This window comes from Halichoerus grypus, chromosome 7, assembly GCF_964656455.1.
Source record: "Halichoerus grypus chromosome 7, mHalGry1.hap1.1, whole genome shotgun sequence".
Taxonomy (NCBI): domain Eukaryota; kingdom Metazoa; phylum Chordata; class Mammalia; order Carnivora; family Phocidae; genus Halichoerus; species Halichoerus grypus.
In genome coordinates this window covers 50,584,924-50,605,925 of record NC_135718.1, presented here as the reverse complement: position 1 = coordinate 50,605,925, position 21,002 = coordinate 50,584,924, and the positions used below count along the sequence as shown (strand labels likewise).

At 44.4% G+C, this 21,002-nt stretch overlaps 1 protein-coding gene across 2 annotated transcripts in view; it reads left to right on the top strand.

Moving 5' to 3' along the window:
* The window catches only part of LRMDA (leucine rich melanocyte differentiation associated), a 1,038,849-nt gene that overhangs the window by 27,555 nt on the left and 990,292 nt on the right, over positions 1–21,002 (top strand). The gene's annotated exons all lie outside the window — the stretch shown is intronic.

Genomic DNA, 21,002 nt, shown 5'->3' with positions numbered 1-21,002 from the left:
CTTTGTATGATATGTGAACACACGTTAGCTGTAGTTTTAGGGATAGGCAGGTCCCAAACTATGGGAAGGGTGCGTGTGGGTGTGTGTGGGTGAGAGAGAGAGAGAGAGAGAGAGAGAGAGGGTGGGGGCGGGGGGAGAGCACTAGGGCTCCTTAGCTGATACTTATTTGAATAATCAGATCAATGGGATATATGTGTGTGGGGGGGAACTGCATGAGGATCTACTGCTGGGGCCAAAAGATAGTCCTTTGGTGTCATTAGTCTTTGGTAAACATATTTGCCTCCAAGGTTCTTCCTGGTTCACTGCTGTGGAAGCTGACTATAGTGTTTGTTTTCCATTGGAATAGACCCCTGGCAAAGTGACAATACTATTGGGATCTGGGGAAGTCCTCATATTATCATCGGAGGATCAAGGAGGGGCAAAATATGTGGAGCCTCAAGGCCAGACACTCACCTTTTTCTTATTTCAGCTAGAATCATGACTCAGGACACAAAGCCACCTCTCTTCACATAAAGTAAAAATGAACTAATGAGTGATTATGACGGTGAAAGTGGTATTTTTCTGAGGGAACTCAAGCAGGCTGATGGTTCTTCTCCCAGACTTTTCTCTCCTTCCCCTAGCCCCTTCCCTCCTTCCTTTCAAATCCTATGTATTGCAGACCGTTTCCTGGCTGACCCTTAAATGCTCTGTTCTGGAGGAAATTTTAATTTTGTTTTTTAAATTGAAACAAGGCTTACCTGAAAGGGAGTGAGGCAAGCCAGAAGAGAAAGGAAGGGAAACAGTCTATCTGAAAAAGGCACATACGTTGTACCATAAACCCCTTTCACTATAAACTAGAATGTTTTTGTCACACTGAGAGAGGCCCATTTTGCTTTCTGTGGAGGTGCATTAGTAAAAAGGGAGCTGCTGGAGTAGAGTATACGTGTGTGTCCTTGCACATGTCTACTTTCTAAAAATGGGCAAGGCATGCACCTCGATCTCGTGTTTATCCATACACAGGTCTGTGTGTACAGACATAGGCCAGATCCACACACAGACGTCCTTTTGTGCACATACTAGGGGACTACATACATAAGAAGACCATTTTATGTGCCTGCTCGTGGGTTTTCACTGCGGGCTGTCAGAGGGAATCTGAAACAGACAAAAATTTACTGGGCAGTATTTAGAAACATGTCGGTGGTAACGACTGTAGCTCTGATTCCAATTAACACCCACTAAATTTAGGCTAATGCGGTGCATTTGTGGACCTGTTGAATGTGCTCAGCATCAGTTGCAAACATCTAAAGTGGCCGTGGTTTAAGAAAACATTTTCTGCTGACCACTGCTTTCTTGTCTCCTCCCCTCCCCTGTCAATCTGGCACATGGTGGTGAGCTCCCCCTGTGAACTGTAGAGTCTTCAAAATTTTCTAAGGTTCGATTTTTTTTCTTTTTTTTATAAAATGACCTTTCAATTGCAGAGAGCACAGTTAAAGTTTTAGCGTCCAATCTTGCTTAATGAAATACTACTTTGGAGTTCATAATTCATTTTTCACACCCCGCTCAACCCCTTTCCTGGCTATTTGGGTGAAAACAGCTGGGGAAGTGCTGCATTTTATGATTAAGGCACTAAAAGATTAGCCGTAGGCGCTGCCCATCTATGGGGCTACAGAGTTGAGGCCGCTGACAGCAGATCTGTTTTGAATCGGAGTCAGATTAAAGTGAGTGAAAATCATTTGGGGGCTGAGGGCTCGAAAGGTCACACGTGTAATGAATTGTGGGTGCTCGCCTGGCTTCCCAGGCGAGCACCGTAAGCAATTATTAAATGCCATTGTGCATTGGAAAGGGTTGGTTGGTGGTGACTTTGAAACTTTCCAGAAGCGAGGCTGTGAGATTGCAAGAGGTAGTAATAAGGCCATCGCCAGGGGAGGATTGGGAGGGCTATTGCCGTGTGTATTTGGCTTTATACGGGGAGATATCCGTATATAATCCCCTCCCACCTCCAGTTTGCTCAGAGTCTGCTGTGAAGGCACCAGCAGTTCCAGGGGGTGTGGGGTTGGTTTGGGTCCGTGGGCGAAGCCTCCAGGGGACCTTTCTCTTTGAGTGATAAGATCAATTGCTCTGTGCAATTGAAGGGTCATTTTATAAAGATCACAATTTAGAAAATTTTAGAGACTCTGTAGCTCACAAGGGAGCGCACCACCATGTGCCAGATTGACAGGGGCCGGCGGGCGGGCCGGCGGGGGGTGGGGAGGTAGGAGACACATAAGAGCTCCCTGCTTTTTCATGGTGCTGTGCGAGCTGGTGGTTGTGCTTCGACCCTCAGCTATTCTGCAGTCATTAATAAGTCTTTGTTGACAATCTCCTTTTCATCCACTGAAGCCACCCCAAACTACCCTCACCAGCTGTGTAGGCATCAGGGACTGATAGTCTGAAGTTTCTCCCTCTTGAAGATGAGGGGGCTTGGACTGCCTTGGCTAAGTGAGGTGGTGCCCTATCCCCTTTCCAGTATCTTCCATCTCAGGTGGTGTGGCCTAGCCTTGCAGACCGATTCCAGAAAGTTCCTTCATCACAGAAAGGGAATACCCTTGAATTAATTTTCTCATATTTGACATGGATCTCTCCCATTCTAAACCATCCCCTCTCCCTGGGCGTGCACGCTCTCTTTCTCTATTTTTTTCCCCCAGCATTTGGGAAACCTGGCATAAATCTCTCTGGAAAAACCTTTGAAATAGAAAGTAAAGCAAAAAAAACAACCCAAAGTTAAACAATTAGGTTTAATTAGTGGCGTTTTTTTCTTTCAGTGGCTCAGTTTGTTCAGCAGTTACCGAGTGCTTGCTATCTGCAGGATAGGAAGGGTAGGCATTAAAGATACCAAGAGGACTAACCTGCCTGTGGAGGAGACGGATGTAGAGATTGGTGCCTACAGTCCAGTGAAGTGAAGTGATAAGATCCTGAGGAAGGCACAGGGTACTGACGATGTGGAAGAGTGGCAGTTGACCCATCCTGGGGGTGGTGAGGAAGCTTTCCTGAGTGGTAGCAAATCTGAGCTGAATCTGAAAAAGTGAGCAGGATGAGCCCTTTGGGAGGCTGAGGAGAGACTCTTGGCTGACAGGACAGTGTGAGTGATGGTAGGGAAGGGCAAAACCGTTGGAGGTACAGCTCAGCTCACCCTGGTGGATGACTTCCCCACTTGGCATTTCTCGACCAGGGCAGCATTTGACATCCTAGTAACCTCCGGTTTACTCCGCAAACATATTGTTTGTGTCTGGACCTTTCTTAAGTGCTTGAGCTACATCAGGGAAAAAAGCAAAGACCTCTGCCCTCTGTGCATCTTGTTTTTCCTTCCTCTTCCCTCCTAAATTTCCCCTACCTTTTGTTTTAATTATGATAAGGAACTGGGATCAAAGAGGAGAGGGGAAACAAAGGGTCTGGCCGATCCATCACGTATATGTGATGGGTTTCTGGAGGACCTTACACTTGTATATGGATAAATTGTGGGGACCAGTGGCCCTATGCCACCTATCAAGGTAGCAAGCTCTTCACTTGCTCTAATGCCTTACTGCTGTATGGTACCTCCATTCTCCTCTTTTTTCCTTACTAAGGCACTGACAGTTACTCATACTTATGTACAAATAACTGATAGCAGTAAGAATCCCCAAAGAGTATCTGGATGTTTCCAGGGATTAATTCTAATTAATCAAGCACTAATGGTAGAATATCAGGCATTTTAGACTAGGCATGAGGATTTGCTTTTAGGGAGGGGTGGAAGGGTGCTTAGGGACATTCATAATAGCCCCAAAGGACTTCACATAGGTGTGTGTACCACCCCCCAATGATTTCCTTTGCTCTGGTTGTCTTCAGTTGTTTGGATTCTAGTGTGGGCAGGGGGTAAGACAGACTGTTGGCTATGGCCGAAGAATGTAAAAGAAGGACCTTTAGGAATCCAGCACCATCTTGATTACAGTATGACCATTGCATGTGGGTGGTAGGCAGCTATAGTCTCTATCTACAGAGCTCTTTTTGGAGGAAGTCTTCCAGAAGGTAGATTTGCTCAAGTGACACCCAGTGTGATGAGACACACAACTCAGCCAGTAATAGACTATCCTCTGCCATGGCCCTGTGAGTTCTGTGGCTTAGAGTTGGGTTGGATGTTCTTTTTGTTTTTGAGGTTCTGCAGTTAAAGTGATGATGATTATTTCTTTTTGGTCCAATGAACTTGGAATGAAAGGAAACTTTTCTCCCATGATAGAAGGTTTTTGCAGAAGGTCGTTGGGGGAATGTTGGGCACAGGGCTTGGGAGGGGGTAGGGTAAGGAAGGATGAATGCCAAGCCCCAACAAGGGGTGGGGTGGTAGGGGGGGTCTGTCTGCATTATTGGTCCATGGCGCCCATCCAGCCTGTGGCCTCTCTCACACAAAGCCTTCGTTCTGATTAATGGCATCCGTGTCTGGGAGGTATGGATTGTATTAGACCTTGTTTAAAAGTGCTCGCTATACATTCACTTCCTCTGGAAGTGCACCAAAATAGAACGAGAGGAAAAAAGGGAGCAAGAGAAAGAGCCTGCATTTGGAAAGGGTAGAAAGGAACGCTCTTTTCACAAATGATTTCTGTGACTCTCTGTACTCTGCAAGGCTTTATCTCTGCAGGACTCCTATGGGAGAGCAAGGGGAAAAAGTGAAGACAGACGTCTTGGGAAAGAAAATGGGTTTCTCTGCCAAAACTGGGAGATGGTGCTGGCTCTCTTGGCTTTTTAGAAACTCCAAGAAATCTGACATTTTAAAGGAAAAAAAAAAGATGATTTATGATGACATCACATGTTGCCCAAGCAGATCCTGTGAGAGGAAAATGGCTTTTATAGAGAGCATGTTGCAATAAAGAAACAGCGAGTCACCAGGGGAGCGCCGTCAGTTGAAATGCCTTCAGTTATTTGCCTTAACTGCTCCCCACCCCCAACCCAACCAATAGGCCTTGGCAGCCTCTAGGGCCTTGCTATAAAGGGGTGCAGAGGGCCTGAGCCTAGAGCATGCTGCCCTGTGACCCCCATCTCCCTCCCCTTCAGCCTCTTGGCTGACTTGGATTGCATCTTGCTTTTAGGTTCCTGTTGGTGAAGGTGGGTGTGCAGGCAATGAACTGGCTGCGTGTGTGTGTGTGTGTGTGTGTGTATTGGGGGGTGGGCCACCCCTGTGTGTTCAAGTGGTGGGTGATGGGATGAGGGGAGCAGTGAGTTTCTGCTCTTTTTGGGGTGGCAGGGTAACACTGCACTGTTGGGGAGGGGTGGGGCTTGTCACCAGCCTGTTCAGAGGAAGAACCTGGAGCCTGATGTGGGGGGTTACCTTTCATGATAACGGCACTTTGAGCCTCAGACAAGGTCCAGAGCCTGGTGTTGGTCTCTAGGGAGTTCACTTGTCTTGGTTGTGTGTTGGGTGCTGTGGCTCATCACCTGCAGGGTACCAACCCTGGATCCCAACAACATGGTGGAGTCCAGAAGGCTTGTCTTTACTGGCCCCATATTCCTGGTTCTTCACTGCACTTCTCCCCTTTAATGATATATTCTCCCAGTACCTTCCTGCTTTCTCTTTGCCGCCATCAAGAAGTCTGACTACCAGATCAGGGACCCTTTCATAGTCACATTGAGTTGACACAATGGCTTCTGTCTTGCATGTATTTGCCATTTCAGGGAAGATCAAAACCTAAAGTAGGGCAGAAATGCTTTTGAAGGAGTTTCAGCCATTAGAAAGTGGGATTTCAGGGTGTCCTTTGGAGATGGCTGTGTGTGTTGGTTGGTTGGTTAGGCCAGTTGTAGTGTGGATGGTGCTCCTCCTTCCCTGTGCTGGAATGGCTTTTGTGGCTCAGAGGTAGCCTCTCTGGGGGGTGGACCATACTTGTAGGGCCCTCAGTCTGAGCAGCCCTACTGATTGCCCATTTGAAGTCATGCGCTCAGAGTACATGATGTTGGGGACTCTTTCCCCAGGGGAGGGGCTAGTCACTGCCTGGTGATGGGTAGGAGGTCTTCTGGCCTTAGTGCTGGCCAGCTAGGGCCAGGCCCTGCCTTGCTTTTCCATACTCCAGAAGGATTCAGTCTAGTCCTGGGAGATCTTTGAAGCTTTGGGCCTTCCCTCTTCAGTCACCAGTCCTGACCCAACACATATCTATGGTGCAAAGATGCTGCTGATCTTCTGCACAGGCTGGTTGGTTTGTGAGCCTACAGATGCTTGCTCCTGGGCTCTCTGTCTTCAGCAGTAAAGTTCACTTCGTGGAGGAGAAATGGCCTGATCATGGTCAAGTACTTGGTTTTTGCTAGAGACAGGCATTTCCTAACTGCCTTTTTAACATCTGTATATGGTGGTGGTAATAAACTACCCACCATCCCATCACCTTCATCCTGCTCTTATTGAAGTCTGGGGACATAGCAGTAAGCAAGACCTAACCCCTGCCTTCAAGAAGCTCACCCTTTGTTTTTTAAACAAAACAAAACACGTTTTTTTTTTTTTTCTTTTGAGAAACCTAATTTCATCCAAAGAGCTATGGCTCACTCTGCATACACTGTGGGAGTGGGGGAGTTGAGCTTTGCACTGGGCCAGGCAATTGGAAACCCTTAGCAACCCAGTAAAGTCCTTATGTTCAAGGGAATGAGGGTAAAACCCACCTATGGTCTCACAGCTCCTAAGTTGCAGTCAGCATTAGAACTTGGTTCTTTCTGGGCCTGTGCCCCCTCAACGGCACCATGCTCTTGGCAGTGGTGCACATAATGCTTTGGGTTCTGCTGTTTTTCACTTAACATGTCAGAAGCATTTTTCTGTGTTTCTATAGTATTCATGATAATCTTTTTAAATGACTACATGATTTTTCTCCCCATGCTGATTTACTCTAATGTAAACCAGTCCCTGAAATATTGAATGTTTATTTCTAATTTCTTTGATGTTGGAAATTGAGAGGAGAGTACTGAGACTGCCCCTCCCCCGCACCATTCCCCAAAAGGAGCCATTGGGCCAGCACAGATGGAGCCTTGTGGGGGTCTCCAGGTTGTTTGGGGAACTTGTCGCTCTCTGTCAGCAAAGATTCATGGAAGCAAAGTTTGTCTTGTCCTTGACCCTCTGGCTTCTGACTGAAGCCAGATTTCCTTGCTGGGCCTTTACAGAGATCCCTGACTTCCCCCTCTTTCTCAAGGGGGAGCCAAAGCCATCTTGCCAGGCTGGTCCTTTCTCTCGCATCATCTTGGCCACCTTATTCCAGGATCCATTCTCTTGACCCAGAGTGCTCTCGGCCACCTCCTCCCTCAAACCTTTTGTACCCAGCTCTGTCCAGCCTTGAGACCTCAGTTCAACATATATAGCCTCCAGGCAGTCCCTTTACCAAAGTTGATTTCTCCTTGCCCCAGACTCCCTGAAACCCTACCTTTTCAACTTGACACCAAATTATATACCCTCTCATGAACTCCTATGTCCTCAAAACTGGGTAAGAGGCAAGGGGTTCTCATGTTCGTCTTCCCACCACTCTTTTACTCTTGTCCTATTTAATCTTCCTAACAACCGTTGGAGGTGAGATTTATTATCCCCACTTCCTAGTGAGGCAGGGTTAAAGTTACCCCAGGCAGGGCAAGAGAAAAGGAGGACCACGTAAGCGGCAGAACTCCCAAATGGCAGGGACTGTTGAACTTCCGCTCGGTGTCAGTGTGCAGTGCAAGACACACGGTAGGTGCTCACGAAATGCTTGTTGAGTTGAATTGTTGGACAGTTTCCTTTGTGGGGGTGAAAATTCCTCCTGTGCACTGCTGAATCAGGAGGGAAAAATTTAGTCAGCTGTGCATGTGGCGTGCGCTTCTAATTTCAAACAGTGATCTCTGCAGTTTGGCAGGGGTTGGGAATTGACAAGAGGTGGAGAGGAGGGAAAAACATCTTGAAGCTGCTTTCTGCCCTGAGCAAGAGCACAGCCCCACATCTGTTCCTTGTCTCTGTCCCAGTTCCCCTCTCTTGCTGAGATCCTAACAGCGGGTGGGAGTGTGGGTGTGGCCAGATCTGAGAGCTGCAGGGTCTGAGCTTGGGAGTTCAGGGCTCAGGGGCATGTTGGTCCCCCTTGGCTTTGTGTGTCAGGTCAGGGTTACCCAGCATGGGGTTTGGTCTGTGCAGCAGTTCTAGGGTTTGTACCCTGTCTTCCCTCCCTGATGGACCCAACAATCGTTTTGGAAGCTTTGGATGCTATGGAGGTCTTTCCTCTTGCTGCTGCTTCATTCTTGGCTAGAGATAGGAGACTGGATGTAAACCAAAGTAGGGGCCCAATGAGAGGTGTATACCACAAGGGGCCTAACTATGGGTGCCCACTGAAGTGGGAGTGAGCCCAGGGGTGTATAGCAAGGTCGGGGAAACCAGGGATGTGTATCCAAGTGGGAGCCAGCTCAGAAGTGTGCCCCAAAGTGGGACCCAACCTGGAGCTTTTCTGCTGGGGCCAGCCTAGCATTCTGTGATCGAGTTAGGGAGTCAGCCTGCAGGGGCTGTAAGGAGGAAGTGCAGGAGAGCTGAAGGAATCCTACAGATGGGCTTTCTACAAAGAGATGATAAGTGTTACTCAAACTGGGTTGGGTAATGCTGAGTTTCAAAGGGGAATGCTTTCCTGGGGTCAGGGTGTCTCAGAGCCATTCACGCCAGTCTGACATTGGAATCTCCAGGCAGTGGTTCAGTGGGCCGCGTTGGGCAGTGAAATTGTTAGGACCCTGCAGAGAGGCTGGGTTCAAATCTCAGCCCTCCTGCTGGCTGCTGTGACATTGGCTAAGCTGTTTAACATTTTGGGGCTCAGATTCCTCATCTGTGGAATGCTGGTTGGGAGGATTAAATGAGATGATGCTTGTAAGTTGTTGGGTGCAGTTTCTGGCTTCTGGTAAGTGTTTGGTCAGTGTTAGCAGATGCTGTTGTGATCATGTCATCATGATCTTCCCACCTGTGGCCAAGGAAATTTTCCCCTAGAACAGTGGTTCTCAATCTGTGATCCAAGACCATCAGCATCACTTTGGAGTTTGTTAGAAATGCAAATGATTGAACTCTACCCCACTGAGTTTCAGATTCAGTAGGTCTGGGGACCTCATTGGAGACGTCTCTTTGCCTTTGGGTTCCATGCAATAGAATTTAGAATGTGTGGTTGCATGTGCTGTTCCTTCCACTGCCCTGCCATTCCTTCTGGATGGTTAGAAGATTCATTACCCGGAATTCCTTTGAAATCAAGGATTCCCATGATCCAAGCAGGAGCAACTGGGGGCAGGATGAGGCCTCACGAAGAGGGAGTGTGGCAGTGAGTGCTTTTGCTGTTTAAGCCAGCCTTGTTTGGGTACAGGACAGACTTGGTACTATGGCCCCTCTCTCAGGTGACTGAGGCACAAGGGCAGCTTGTTTTAGAACTTTCTGGAGGGTACTCAGTGTAGGACATAACCTGAGCCCCTCATGGTGATACTATTTCATTTTGTGTTGTGTCCCATTTCTTGGGGCGTAGTCTGATCGGTTGGATTGTAAGACTCTTGTATGTGTATGGGTGTGTGTGATGCAGTACTCAGTTTACTTGGTAAACATGTCTTGAGGCACAACGCTCAGGACCTGCACCAGTGTCATCTCCTACAGGAAATTGTTCCTTATCTTCTGTCCTGCCTTAACACTTGGCAGTGTGTATCACACTGCAGGACAAGTATTCCTTCATGGAGCTATTTGCCCACCAGACATGCTCATTCAGGATGGAAACTAGTTCTTTTATCTCTAGCACAGCACCTGGCACGTAGTCCTATTCAAAATGTCTCTTGAGGGACTATAAATATTGTTTGGGGACATCAGGAAGAGTCCCATGTTGTCAGTGGGGTCCTTTGAACAGGACCTCATGGGAAGGTAATGTGGGCAGCTCTTGGTTGAAGATCTGAGAGTGTCTGAAGGTCTAGGACACTGTAACTCTTAGGTGTTCTCCCTCTGGCCTTAATTGCTTCCTTCCTGTGTTTGCTGGGGAGATGATCCTCTTGTGAGCCTTGAGCCCTCTCTCTCCCTAGAGATTAACATGGGTGTTGGGTAATCGGTTCAGTCTGTGGGAGCCAAGGCCTCGGGGGAAGGGGTGGACCCCGGAGCCTGGGTGAGGATGTCACGGTGGAGCAATCAGGGGCCACTCAAGGGTAAGCCAGGTCTCTACCCTTCTCTGGTTTTCCTAACCAGTGTTAATTTTGAGAGCCTGGGACTGTTTCTGAGAGATAATTGGATCACTGAGTCCTGGTCTTCAGGCAAGTAGTCTTTTTCCTAAAGAAAGGGGGATGTGCTGATCATTGAAGTCCATTGTTTCAGGTAATTCATGGTTTGGTATCTGGGCTCCTTTGAAGGAAAAAGACTCCAAAATATAAACCTTTCTTCTCATAATAGAATCCGCTTGTGTTATTTAAATCCCAGGGTTTTACATTACAATAGTCGCCCATCAGGCTTGGAGAGAAATGGAACTTTCTCTGACAATAGGGTATGTGGTGTGCTTGCTGGCTTAAAATTAAACCTAATCAGGAGGTGTCACTGAAGCCTGTGCTGAGTAAATGATGGAGCACGAAATAAAATGATTTATACAACTTTCTTTTCCAATAGGCAGTGCTTTTTAATGTTTTTCTTCTTCTGAAAGAAGGCGTGGGTGTTGAAAGTGATTTTTGATTATGTTTTTCTTAAGTGGTCCAAGACCGCAACATTCTAAGAGCCGCCCTCGGTACCCAGTCCACACCCCCCCCCCCCCACATGGTTGACTCTTGCTTGAACTTTCACAATTTGCAAACATAAGAATGTTCTGACAGCTTCGCTGGAGATTCTTGAATCTGGCCCATCGGAACTGAAGGTGGGATGCTGAGCCTTTTGGGAGTAACCAGGGATCTCAATTTAAAGTGGAGTCATTCAAGTCTTGTTCCTACCTATTGGGCTTCTGTTTCAAGAATGTCGCCTTACGGTTAAGTTGGTTGGTTGTGGCGTCATGTATTAGGATAATTTAAAAAGAAATCACTGCTTGTGAACATGGGGTCCCAAATGGGAGTAAATGTGTTTGCACATGTGTGGCCCCAAGCTCAGCTAGGGGTGAGGTATCATCACCTCATGGTGAGGGGAGGAGGTGGATTCTGCCCTGCTTTCCTACCCTAAATATGTGCAAACTCAGCCCATCCAAAGCGGATTTCGCTTCCTCCCCCCATTTGTTCTTGTCTCCTTTATCTCCGTTGCTGGTATTGCCATCTTCCCGATAACCCAGGTTCAAGTGTAAGTTCATGTTCTCATACCCTTAAGAATTGTTAAAGTATCTTAGTTCCTGTGCCTGCCCACATCTCCACTCTCCTCCAAACCCTGCTAACAGAGCAGGAATTGTCTAGCAGGAATTGTCTGATCCAGGTGGCTCCCCTGCTTGAAATCCAGGCCAGACTCCTAGCCTCCAGGGAACTTTTCTGGTTTAATTCCTCTTTTCCTAAGCTTTGGCCAAATGACCTGACTCAGTGTGTCTTGTGTTTTCCCAGCTCTTGGTCTTTATTTTTGTTGTTCCCTTGTATTAGTTTGCTAGGACTACTATCCCAAAACACCATGGACTGAGTAGCTTAACAGAAATTTTCTCACAGGGCTGGAGGCTGGAAGTTCAAGATCAAGGTGTCAGCAGGGTTGGTTTCTCCTGAGGCCTCACTCCTTGGCTTGTAGAAGACCTTCATGTCTGTGCATGTTTGTATCCCAATCTCTCCTTCTAGGGACACCAATCATGGAGGGTCAGGGCCCACTCTAATGACCTCATTTTAACTTAATTATCCCTTGAAAGACCCCATCTCCAAATACTGTCCCATTCTGAGGTATTGGTGATTAGGGTTTTGACATCCAGTTTTTGAGGGATGGAATTTAGACCATCATACCCCTCCCCTAGGAGAGCACTTACCCCTCTCAAGCATCTACATGTTCCAGGCTCATAATCTGAATGTCCCGTTTCCTTGAAGTTCTCCCAACTCTCTGTATGATTGCCCAGCTGTCTTGTGTTCCTGGGGGCCTCCCACTTCAACCAAGTCCCCACGTGAAGTTGCTGGCATGAAGGCTGGATTTCTGCTTCCACCTTTTAGGGATATAGGTCTGTATAACTTCTGGGGGCTTGCTGTCCCCACCATGAATGGTCCCTTCTGATTAAGTAGCACCCAAAATGTACTATGCATGGCCACCTGTATAATTCATGAGGGAGGACTCATGTCATCCAGGGTCTGCTGCTCATTTTGCAAGAATTATGGGCTTTGACAGAATTCCCTGTCGTGCAGGCCTCTTTGTCATATCTGTGGTAATTACTATTCCTTTTCTAATTGCTTATCCACGATGGCCCCTTTCAGCTGCTGCAGAAGAGACACCCCTATCCTCTCATGCAGAGGCAAGCTCGATCAGTGCCACTACCACTGTGTCCTTTGGGGCACGGCCTGCCGTGGGTCTTCCTTTCCCCTTTTCTCTGTTTTTGTCCCCTTTCCCCATTCCCTGGTTTTTGAGCCGTGCCCCATTCAAGAAATGGATTGAATGGATTGTCACCCCTTTGATTTTTTAGACCATTGCTCTGAAGGGCTGGAGGCCGGGAGAGTAGGTCTTTCAGCCTCTATGCAGCCTGTCACCCCTTTAGTGCTGCCTGCCTTCACCCTGGAAGAGGGCCACTCCTTCCCAAGATTACAACCTGCTCTGAGTCAGGTGGAGAAAAATAGCGAAGGGAACATCATATTTAAGAATCTGAATGTGCTGAGTGGATGCTTTAGAAACCTAACCTCAGGCAAAAGGTCCTTGGTTCAGGCTTGGTGACTGATGGGGCATTGTCTGCTGTTAATAACCAAGAGATTGAAGATCCAGTGAAGCCATATTTTTGCCTGTCAACAGAGAATCTCTAATCCTTTAACTTCTTCAGTTTTAATATTTGAATTTGCTTGGGTTTGCCTCTAGAGTTGATTTGCTTGCCCCCTTAGCACCTTACTGTATTTAATTGACTGAATTAAGGAAGGTTTCTGTTTTAACTTAAGTACTTAGCATTTTGCATTTAAAAGGCTGTTCTTTAATAACTTGGGAAGGAATTGACTGATTTTGATGAAATCCTATCCATTATAAAAGGCATTAATGTACCCCTCAGGTTTTATTTAAATGTAGTCTGGCCCCTTGAAACAAAGCGGCAATGAGTAAAAATGTCCAAAAGACTATTTCTTCATTAATGTGTAAGGGATTTCAGTGGGAATTTATTTTTTACAAGGTGTGGAGACACCGTCTCACCTGTGTGAATTTCTGCATAAAAGGAGGGTATCACTGCGTAACCAGTCATGGGTGAGTTAGACATGGGGCTGTCTGGCCTCAGTGACTGACTTTAGTCTCATTCACGTGTTTTCATTCCCCCTTCCACTGACCTCACTACCCCACCTCCCCCCATGTATGTCCTTTGCGTACCCCTGAATCTCATACATGGGTTACTTTATTTGGACCTTGGCCCTCGGCTTCTTTCCTGGCTTCATTTGCCTTCAGGGACCTCCTTGAGGGCAATGCTATTTCTGGTTCACTAGCTCCCGAGGCTTCTTCCTGCAACAGAAAAAGCTCTTACCTTCATGGAGCTTATATTTTAATTGGGGCAAGAGTTAGAGGGTATGGCCAAATGAATAGTGAGGTGATGCCACCGTGGGGAAAGTTTAGGCTGCTCTGAAAACACCTAAAAGGTACACCCAACCTTAGGAGGATGGAAAGGCAGCTTGAAGGAGGGGGTCATCTAGATGTTCTTGAAGGATCCACTCATTCACTTTACCAGAACCATTATGTGTTAAGGGGGTAGTCCCTGTGCTGATGTCTGGCAGTTAACAGTAAACAAAAGGCAGGGTCTTTGCCCTCATGAAATTTATATCTTAGTTAGAAAAGTAGCCAAGTAAGGTGCTGTTGGGGGGTGAAGAGTATTTCAGGCAGAGGGAAACAGAATGGAACATGTCCAGATCCCGGAGAGCATGAGTATATTCAAGGCACATATGGAAGGCAGGGGCGAGAGGACCAAGGGGTCTGTGAACCCTGTTAAGAAGTTGAACTTTATTCTGAGGGTAAGCGGTTGCCACTGAATGGTTTTAGGCAGGAGAGTGGCAAGGTCATATTTGTATTTTAGATCACTTCTCTTGTCCTGGAGAGAGTGGGCTGGGTCTGCAGTTTAGGGAATCTGTTACGAGGCTGTGGAGTCCTCCACATCAGGCATGGGGGCCCTGCATTGGAGCAGTGGTAGTATGAGAGGTGAGGAGATAAATCTGAGCAATATATTAGAAGGCACTTGTACCAGTATTTGTGTTGAGTGGATGTGGAATGGTAAGGCATGGGAGGAATTGTAACTGGCTCTAGGGTTTAATATTGGAATAATTGGATGGGTGGTCGTGGCTTTCTAGGAGATGGGGAAGCTGGGAAGGAATAGGATTTTCAGGGTGGAAGAGATGAGGGGGAATGGATGGAGGACACATTGAGTATGAGATGCTTATGGGAGCATCCAGGTGGAAATGTTCAGGAGGCAGCTGGATATATGGATCTGGGGTTGAGAACAAAGTCTGGGCTGGAGGCCCACAATGGGAAGATCAACATAATGAGCTATTTAGGACATGAGAGTGGATGAATTTGCTTGGAGTTGGGGGAGGGAAGTTTAGGGTAATGAAAGATTATAGGACAGATTTTAGGACTTAAGGAATGAACCAAGGGTGAGCAAAAACAGTCAATGGAGAAAAACCAGGAGATAGGTGGTAGTTTGTCAGAACCTACGGAAGGAGAATAATTTAAAGAGGAGGGGAATGGTCAGTGGGATAAAATGCAGGGAGGAAAAATAGGATGAGGTCTTGGAATGGCCATCAGGTTTAGCTCAGGGAGGGAGGGAGTGGTTTGGCAGAAATGATTTGATAGAATGGTGGGCTTTTCTGTCCACGTGATGTCTCTTTAACACTTTCTACTCCATCTAAAACTGTTCAGTTCAAGGCATGATCATCTCTCACCTGGACTTTTGCTATAGCTTGCTGAATGGTCCACCGGCATAGTCTCACTTCTGCAGAGAGTGATCTTTTTTTTAAAGATTTTATTTATTTATTTGACAGAGAGAGAGAGGGACAGAGAGAGAGAGGGAACACAAGCAGGGGTGTGGGAGAGGGAGAAGCAGGACCCTGGGATCATGACCTGAGCGGAAGGCAGAAGGCAGACGCTTAATGACTGAGCCACCCAGGCGCCCCTGTAGAGAGTGATCTTGTGAAGAGGTAAATCTGATTACTTCTTTGCTTAGCATCATTCAGTGGTTTTATGCCATTACGATAAAGACCCATTCCTTCACATGGAGCCTGAGTCCCCTGACATCCTTTCTGTCCGGTGGTGTACCGTGTTCTCTCACTCTCTCTCTCTGCCCAGCCATAGATCTTCCTTAAATGTTTTGAGCTGGTCGTGTCTCCTTTGGCCATCGGGACTTTGTACATGCTATTTTCTTTGCTTGGAAGTCTTTTACCTCCCCTTTTACTTACTTCATTTCTCTTTGTCTTTCAGATTTTAGTTGGAGCTTCACTCTGTTAGGGAAGTCTTGCCAGACCTCTGTCACATGATCAGCCCTGTCTGGGTGTTCTCACAGCATCATTTGTCTTGCTCTCATGGCTGTGGCTGATTGTATTATGTCCCCCGTTCTTCCCCCTCCCAATATCCATGCCCTTTGCCCTGTGGTTTTGCAATTCCTCTCCCAGAGTGTAGTCCCCTGACCCGCTGATGTTGGGTACGGCCACATGACTTGCTCAGGTGAGAATCATAGGTGGAAATGAGAGGGTGCCCGTTCTCTGCCTATACCTTAGGAGGCCTTGCACATTCCGTCCGTCTGCCCCTCTAGAATTCCTGCTGTTGTCCATTCTGAGACTGGCCTCCCAATGAACTCGAGTGGACCTGAGTCCTCTCTGCAGTCTGCAACCTGGAGTCCAGCCAAGTTGTAGCTGATTTGCAGATGTGTGAGAATAAATGAGTTGTAGTTTGTTGGATAGAATTATCTTGGTGATAGATGACTGATAAAATAGCAATCAGAGCTGTGAGAGAGAGAGAGAGAGAGAGAGAGAGAGAGAGAGTGTGTGTGTGTGTGTGTGTGTGTGTGTGTGCGCGCCTGCGAGTATTTGTTATTTGTTTTCTAACTAAATACTAAGTTCCCTGAGGGCAAGTTTTGGGTTTGTTACTGTGCACATATTTCCCCGCACAGTGTCCGACACATGGTGGGTGTGCAACACATTTGTTAAGTGATAGAGTAAATTATGTGTTTCAACCCAATTAGGTGGTGTGTCTTTACCTTCCGTGATAACTTTAGGAGTTTACTGCTCCTGGCCAAATTGGCGTAGTGCCAAAGGTATCAGGATACATTTTGCATTTAATTATAATACTTTGCTAACTTGAAACAAAATAACAGCTTTTAGAAATGTGTGTTTCCTATAATTTAAAAAGAAATTTTGATAAAACATTGGTTTGCGTTAAGAGGTTAAAGTGTAAATTGTGGGGGAAAATGCTCCGTCGGCGATCTTAAAGTGAAAATGAGTATGTTGATCTCACCTAGTTAAAAATTATTTATCTACATTGCTGTGTATAACATTAATCACTCTACCCCAGTAACAAATAGGTTCATTTTCATAGATAATTTCTACTTTAAAAACAGATCTAGGCTTTTAAGATCTGATGTTGATTTAAGAGTTAATTTTGGTGAAGTTGAGGAAAAACACCCACAGAATTTAATATCTGTCTTATGGGTGGGGGTTGGGGGGAAGCATCTTGTTATGGGGAATGAATACAGTGCTTGGAGTCAGAGGACAGATATGCTATTTACTAGCTCTGTGACCATGAAAAGTGATTTAACCTTCCTGGGCTTTATTTTCTGCACCTGTAAAACGGGGTTGATTAATATCTACTTCATAGGATTGTGAGAAATGCTTTGCAAAAATAAAAGGCCTTGTAAGTTGTAGTTAATTGAATGAAATGGAATGAAAAATGAAATAGTAAAGAGTAAAACTATTGGTTTTTAAATGTTAATTTCATAATAAGCCACCTTATTAATATCTCTTTTCTAAAAGTTATTCAGTTAATTCTATTGGGTTTTGTCATACAGTTGTATCATATGGGGAAAAAAACTTTGCTGCTTTCTTATTAATGCTTCTTTTCCTTCCCTAATTGCATTGGCTACTACTGAGAGGAGGTTTTTAAAAGAATATATTTTTTAAGCAGTATAGTTTTAGTGCTTTTTAAACTATTGAAGTATGAACAGATATACAAAACCTGTATATATTTAGTGCATACAATGAGTTTGGACATAAGTGTACACCCATGAAATGATCACCACAATCTGCCATAAACATAGTTAGCACTTCCAAAAATTTCCTCCCACCCTCTTGGTTATTATTGGTATATGTGTGGTTGTGTGATAAGATTTACCCTCTTAGCAAAATTTTATGTTAAATGTTCTTAAGTATACAGTACAATATTGTTAACTATAAGGGCTTCACTGTACCTCAGCCATGTTAAAATAGCTATTATCAGTTAAAGAAGATAACAAGTGTTGGCCAGGATGTGGAGAAGGGAGAACCCTTGTGCACTGTTGGTAGGAACGTAAATTGGTGCAGCCACTATGGAAAACAGCATGGAGGTTCCTCCAAAGATTAAAAATAGAACTATCATATGATCCAATAATTCTACTTACAGATAGCCAAAGAAATTGAAATCAGCATCTTGGAGAGATCTCAGTATGTTATTGCTTTTTTAATTTTTAATTTTTTAAAGATTTTATTTATTTGAGAAAGCGAGCAGGGGGAGGGTTAGAGCGATCAGGGGGAGCCCACTCCCCGCTGAGCAGGAAACCCAGCTGCTGGGCTCCATCCTGGGACCCTGGGATCATGACCTGAGCAGAAGGCAGACGCTTAACTGACTGAACCACCCAGGCGCCCCTATTTATTGCTTATTTTAAACATGAGTAACTGATGCTGGATTTTAACATTAGTAGTTTCTCAGGATCTGTGGAGATGAGCATGTTGTCTCCTCCCCTCTTTGTACTGACTAATGGGACAGACTATTCTAGATTTCTTAATACTGAGGCACTTATTAATCCCATTGGTTATGGACTGAATTGTGTACCCCCCAAATTAATATACTGAAGTCTTAAACTCCATGTGACCATATTTGGCATAAGGCCTTTAGAGAGTTAATAAAGGTTAAATGAGGTCATAAGGCTGGGGACCCAGTCCAAAAGGACTAGTGTCCTTAAGAGAAAGAAACATCAGGGAAAGGTTTGCACAGAGGAAAGACTACATGAGGACATTGCAAAAAGGCAGCTGTCTACAAGCCAGGAAGAGTGCTCTTACCAGAAATGAACCATGTTGGTACCTTGATCATGGACTTCTAGTCCCCAGAACTGTGAGAAAATAAATTTGTTTTATAAGACACCCAGTCTGTGGTATCTTGTTATAGCAGTCTCAGCAGAGTAATACAATGTTATACTTATTTATAAAAATAGTTCAGGTTATTTTTCTCTGTTCTGGAACAAATAGTTCAAATAGCATTGTAGTAATCTATTTCTTGAAGGAATAGATAAAATTTATTTGTAAAACATTTGGGGCTTTGTATTAGTTATCTCTGATCACTTCATCCATATCTTTTATAGTACTTGGTCTATCTAGATTTTCAATATTTTCTGGACTTAGTTTTGATAACTTATTTTTGAAAGATTATTATTTTTAGAGAGAAAGTGTGGGAGTGCATGGGGGCGGGGGGGGGCAAAGGGAGAGAGAGAATCTCAAGCAGACTCTGTGCTGAGCTCAGAGCCTGATGCGGGGCTCGATCCCACAACCCTGAGATCATGACCTGAGCCGAAATCAAGAGTTGGCTGCTTAATCGACTGAGATACCCAGGCACCCCGGTTTTCATGGTTTATATTATTCTAGAGAATACCCAGTTTATCCATGATTTCAAATGTATTAAAGTGGAGCAAAATTATTGCTTCTGTGTCTTTTAATTTACTTGGTATCTGGTTATATATATATTTACATTCTTTTTTGTAATTTTTTTTTTTACTGAGGTATACTTGAAATGTCACGTTATTAGTTTCTGGAGTATAACATAAAGGTTCGATATTTGTATACACTGTGTGTGAAATGACCACCCCAATAAGTCTGGTTTTCCCCTGTCGCCATATAAAGTTAAATAATATGCAATGAAATATTATTGCCTGTAGTCACCATGTTGTACATTAAATTCTTGTGACTTATTTTATGACTAGAAGTTTTTCCCTCTTGACTCCTTACTCCCATTTGTCCACTCCCCAACTCCCTTCCCCCTGGCAACCTCAGTTTGTTTTCTGCATCTATGAGTTTTGGTTTGGTTTGCTTTGTAGATTCCATATATTAATGAAATACAGTGTTTGCCCTTTTCTGTCTGATGTATTTAATTTAGCAGCATATCCTTAGGGTTCACCTATGTTGTTGCAAATGGTAAGATTTCATTCTTTTTTATGGCCAAGTAGTATTCCATTGTATATAAGTACCATATCATTGTCCATTCATTCACTAATGGATACTATGCTTGTTTCAGTATCTTGGCTATTGTAAATAATGCTGCAGTGAACATAGGGGTGCATATATATTTTTGATTTAGTGTTTTCTTTTGATAAATACCAAGAAGTGGAATTGTTGGATTATATGGTAGTTGTAACTTTGGGTTTTTGAGGAATCACCATACTATTTTCCATAGTGGCTGTCCCAATTTACATTTCCACCAACAGTGCATGAGGGTTTTTTTTTTTTTTTTTTAAATATCCTTGCCAACACTTGTGGTTTCTTGTCTTTTTGATAATAGTCATTCTGACAGGTGAGGTGATATCGCATTGTGGTTTAGGTTTGCATTTCCCTGATGATTAGTAATTTTGAGAACTATTCATGTATCTGGTGGCCTTCTGTGTGACTTTGGAAAGACTATTCAGATACTGTGTCCATTTTTAAAATTGGATTGTTGTTTTTGTTTGGTTAATGAATTGTAGGAGTTCTTTATATAGTTTAGATATTAATACCTTATTGAATATATCATTTGCAAATATCTTCTCCCATTTAGTAGGTTGGCTTCTTTTGTTGATCGTTTCATCAACTTTGCAGAAGCTTTTTAGGTCAATGTAGTCCCATTTGGTTAGTGTTGCTTTTGTTGCCATTGCCATTGGAGTCAGATCCAAAAAAAAATTAGCAAGAGCAATGTCAGGGAGCTTACCACCTATGTTTTCCTCAAGGAGTTTTATGGTCTTACATTCAGGTCTTTAATCAATTTTGAGTTAAGTTTATTTTTATGGTATAAGGTCGTGGTTGAGTTTCATTGTTTGTGGCTGCCCAGTTTCCCCAACACCATTTTTTGAAGAGACTGTCATTTTCTCATTGCATATTCTTGGCTCCTTTGTCATAAATTTATTGACAGTATGTGCATGGGTTTATTTCTGCCCTCTCTATTCGGTTCCATTGATTAATGTGTCTGAGTTTATGCCATTGCCATACTGTTGTGATTATCATAACTTTGTAGTATGGTTAGAAACCATGGAGTATAATGCCTCCAGCTGTGTTCTTAATTGTTTTTGCTATTTGGAGTTTTTTGTGGTTCCATATAAATTTTAGAATTATTTGTTGCGTTTGTGTGAAAAATGCCATTGAAATTTTGGTAGGGATTGCTTTGATTCTATGATTATTCTGGATAGTATGGATATTTTAACAGTATTCATCCAGTCCATGAACATGGACTATCTTTCCACTTACTGTCATCTTTAATTTCATTCATCAATGCCATGTAGTGTATAGTCTTCCACATTCTTGGGTAAGTGTATTCCTAGGGTTTTGTTTTTTTGTTTTTTGTTTTTTTTTAGATGCAATTGTAAGTGGGATTGTTAACTTCTGATAGTTGGTATACAAAAGTCTGTTTTATACACTGATTTTTGTATCCAACTTTACAAAATTGGCTTATTCTAACATTTTTATGGACTTTTAAGAGTTTTCTATGTATATAAAATGCCCACAGTGACTTTTTAACT